Raw genomic sequence first — 4,778 nt, 5'->3', positions numbered from 1 at the left:
CAGAACAAATCTGCTTTTGAATTTCAAGTCCTCTCACTGTTGCACAAGGGTGTAAATACAAACTGTAGAGATTGAAAAGATTAGAGGACTTTTTTTCATTTTTAAAACGAACTTAACCGTTGCCCTGCGGTTGCGGTGCGCACCCGGCAATGGAAAATTTTGAGTGATGCACAGGCTTGAAGTTTGAGATAGGAATACGAGAGGTGCTGGCTCGAGGAGATTAGAGAGACTGTACTGTAACCTGAAGGTCACATGTTTGATCTCCAGGATACTTGTATGCCTTCTCAAAGCGTCCAAGGTCAAAAGGCCAGCTCAGTCTCTCTCAATACTTTAAAACTTGGAGATAAATTTCAAGCCAGTATGTGGACACAGGGTTAGGTGGACAATCTGATGATTTCAGATCACGATCGATCTTGAAACCTCATCAATCTACGTATAGATCGCGGTATTTAATGTCCTCTTACTGTCCGAACTTGACCTCATTGGCCAGCAAAACCATGCTACGTGAACAAACTAATAGAGCTATGTAGCCAACTAGATGGCCATGCTGACTGGACACGTCACACGTCACATGGTCTGTCCTTTGGTGACGCATTTTAAACAATGCAAGATGACTTATTGCTAGAAACACGGCACATGAGGAGCGTGAGCCAAAAAATCTTACATCGCAATGTAGATTGTGGAACATAATTGCAATTAAATAGATCGTATCAGACCATATTGCGTACCCTTACAATAAGGGCGCACTCACACTAGGCAATCAGCACCGTGGCCGAGATCATTTGACCCCTAAAGTCCAGTTTGCTTGGCTAGTGTGAGCGCTTCGTACCATGCTCAAGCACAGTACACTTCCTTGGAAGAGGAACGAATATCGCCAGCCTTTTTAATCCTATGCATTAAATAACTAGAAGAATATGCATTCAACCTTTATTTTACAGACTGACTGATTTATGAAATGCGACTGCTATACCCAATGAACCCTCCTGCACGGAAAGAAATTGTCAGTTTTCCACAGAAGGACCAAACAAGGAAACTAAATTTCCAATCAATCATTTCACACAAAGCTGCTTTGACCACAGTAAAAGTGATTCCAGTGCCACAGCCTCGACTACGACTCAATCTGGGACAAATGTTGAATCTGAGCTAAAATTATTCCCAGGAGAAAAAAAATCCAATAATCATAAACTTGTGCTTGAATACATGTACTCGTCTGTCTCTCGCACACATACACACAGATGTTGTTTGTATTTAAAAAAAGCCCTCCTCCCGTCTTTCCCAGAATCCCTTGTTGTTTCTCCCAGCACGCTTGCAGGTTGCAGGGAGAAGAAGGAGGAGCTAAAATGTCAAAGGTCACCTGCGAAAAATGTTCGATCTTTTATCCTCTCTGCATGTCTACCACCTCTCTACCTCCCCTCCCTCTTCCCAGTATACATTCGCTCTGCTCTCCCTGTGTACGTGCGCGTTAACACTCTTCTTCTGGTCTCCAGGGTCGTAAACTTTTTCATCCCGGGACCAAAACGCTTCGACAGATTTCCAATAAAGGAGCCAGACTTTTCCGCTTTGATGAGTTCACAATGACATGCAGCAATTTAATGGCACAAAGTGAAATCTCCACACTTTTGTCTGCTCCCAAGCAGTGATTTAATGCAGTTGAAGTTTTCAGTGCTATAATGAGATGTCACTTTTTGAAAGGATGTCATCTGACGTCCCTAAATTCAAATTTAATAATGCTTCTTCTCGAAAAGGACAACGTGTCACCGAAGTCCTTTATTGGAATTGTCTTTCACCCCCTCCAACCACATCACTTGTATTTTAGATCATTTAAATTAAACTCTATCAATCTTAATCTGGATGTTGGCGCTTGTAAATGTTTTCAATATGAGCACTGATCAAACCTCCTCAATCTATTTCCTTTCTATTCTGTGGATCTCTGACTTCTGTTGTCTCAGGTCCAATGATTCACCCTCTTACAATAAATCTCTAGCGCCATCTAATGGATGATTTTGTGCAAGACAGTCACACTTGGACACATTTATATCTGTGTCTATGGGGGCGGGTTACCTGATGGTATTTCATTCAGGGTCATGCAACCTATGCATGAAAGGTTTTTTATTTTATATTCATCCCCAAACAAATAATACCTGTGGAGTCAATTTGGTTTACTTCACTAACAGAGTTTGTGTGCTCGGTAACATTTGAGCTCTCACACGAATGTTATTAAATACTTGCCTGAAAATGCTGCACAATTAAAGGGTCATTTCTTTTGTTTTTAGCCTGAATCCCACTAGGTTGATCAGCATCTCTTCTTGTCATTAGATTTAGATTATACGAACAACCCTCATCTACCTATCCCACCGCACATCTCCAAAGTAAGATACATAATACAAACAATACAAATAATAAGCAGTGGTAGAGGAACAAAAAGTGGATTTATAAGCATACTTTAAGATTAAGTAAGTCACACTTATTAAAATAACATTAATTGTTATTGTTAATAACAAACCAACAATGGATTGTTAAGGTAGCTGACTATCAATTAAAGAAATTGCTGTTTCCAAGCTGATATAAACAATTCGACTGCAGTGGCAGGTGAAGCGACATGGGAATGTGAGTCTCCAAAAAACTTGATACCGATCCAAGCTCAGCCTTGACCTGGATGATACAGTGGGCTGCATGCTTACACTAAACCACTCTGAGAGAGTCGGCTTAACACTTGGATGCTTTTAAAGCCACAAAAGGTGACGTTGCATCAGTTATACACCAGAGTCTGTGCGGTGATAGTGTGAAGCAGACGGTGGTACACTGGGTCGGGTGCATTTTGGCTGTAGTATGCAGACCTTCTTGCATAGTCCAACTTTGTGGAAAGGAGCTTGATTGAGCAGAAACAGTTTCCTTGGTGTCAAACAGAGTTGACTGACATCCCGTTAAGAAGCCTGCGGTTTCAATCCTCTTCAGCGTTTGATATTGAAACCCAATCTGAGGACAAAGCGCAGCACTGTGCTTTTGATTGCTGGTGCGGTCATTGTACCTAGCAGCTGCAGGGATGACTGCCTGGATGAGAATGTCAGAGGTACCAGCGACCTTAAATGGAGCCACTTCTGTGGTGTGAGTCCTCCAGATGACTCTATCGCTATTCATTTAGCAAATTGTTTACTGACACATGCTTGTTTGTGGTGGTTATCTATTTTTTTTTTAACTTCCATTTCTCTGAATTATATCTGTGTTCCAGATGCCAACCGTTGCAAAGTGATCTAAGCTATGTGACCAGCGCTGAAGGTCAAATATCTATGACGACAGTTTGCAGTTGTGGCACCGGCTTGAGCTGACCAAAACACTCCACTTGAAGAGATATCTTAGACAGCTATCGTCTGAGAATGCAGGCGATGAGTGTCCACACCGGATGCAAACTGGTCATGGTGGGAGGCCATTGTGAACTGTGTAAGAAATAGAAACAATGAGTAATCCTTGTTTCACTTGGTATTTAAACAGCTATCTGCACTATCAAAGTAGCTGAATTAAAATAAGCAGTATGAGCTTTTTATGCTTCATGTTTGAAATGCAGATGAGCCATTAAAACTGTTTCCTAACACCCTGATAGTGAGGATGTCTCTTGCCAGATCATAATGGGCTTAAATGCTTCAAACACTCGAGCAATCGTTTCCTTATCAGTGTCCCATACATCACTGAGAGCAGCCTCAGCTTATAGAGGCGATCACTTGGCACATGCCATGGCTGTAATGGTGTGCAACATCATCTCTGTTCTGTTTTACTTTCTTGTCTTCTTATATAATATTGGTACGAACTTTTATGTCGGATGATTAAAGGCTCAATGGTCTAAACTGAGCTAAATGTACAGCTACACATAGTTCACTGATATGAAAGGTAAGTGGCAGAGGTGGGACACAGACTTTTATTTGAAAATGAAAAAGTCTAAGGTCAAGTATAACAAGTGCCGAGTCAAGTCCAAGTGCTATTGTGCTACTACTAAAAACACTTCAACCAAGTTGCAAATCCTTTTTTTCCAGTTCAGTTTTCTATGTGTAACTTTTAAATATAATAATCTTGTTATCTCGTCTATTGGTTTCTACTCGTAGGCACATTAACTGATAATTCTTCGAAGCACACCAGACAAAATTAATCTGATTTGCATGTCAAGCAGTTGCTCGACTTGAGAGTATGTGGAAGTGAAAATGTTGTTCATCTTGATGATTTTTAGAGGCATAGAGGGGAAATCATCAAACAAAGTGGTGACAGTACTTAATAGTAGTTCTAGTGATACAAACATATATGTTTTGTTTCCTATCTTTTCAATCATCTTGTGACCATTTAGTTTCTTCTTGACTCCTGTCCCTGAGGATTTCTACAATCCTGCCTATCCTACAATCTCAGCATTTTTGTGATACAGTCTCAAACATTGTGTGACAATTTAACCACAATAACTCCTTACTATATTAATGTCACTACAAATTGTCCCTATTTATGGGTCAACGTGACTCATGACTCAAGGAGCTCCAGCAGGTGGGGTGTCCTTTCTCTTTTGAGGTTTAACTCAGGCTATCTGTTAAGCTGAGTGATCCATCGCAGAGCTCGGCCTCCCCTCTATCTTTAGTGAGCCACCGTCTGTGAATGGAGAGCCTAACTTTATCTCGCCCACTGTCATAGAAGCTGCTGTTATTTTTAGGGGGTGGCTTGCAGTGGCAGCAGCTGTGAAAGCATTTAATGCCCCCCCACCCCCCATTCCAACTCTCTCTTGCTCACTCTTTAGCCGTTGGACAATG

This window comes from Pagrus pagrus, assembly GCF_965226575.1.
Source record: "Pagrus pagrus genome assembly, chromosome: 24".
Lineage (NCBI taxonomy): Eukaryota > Metazoa > Chordata > Actinopteri > Spariformes > Sparidae > Pagrus > Pagrus pagrus.
This window is presented reverse-complemented; position numbering follows the sequence as displayed.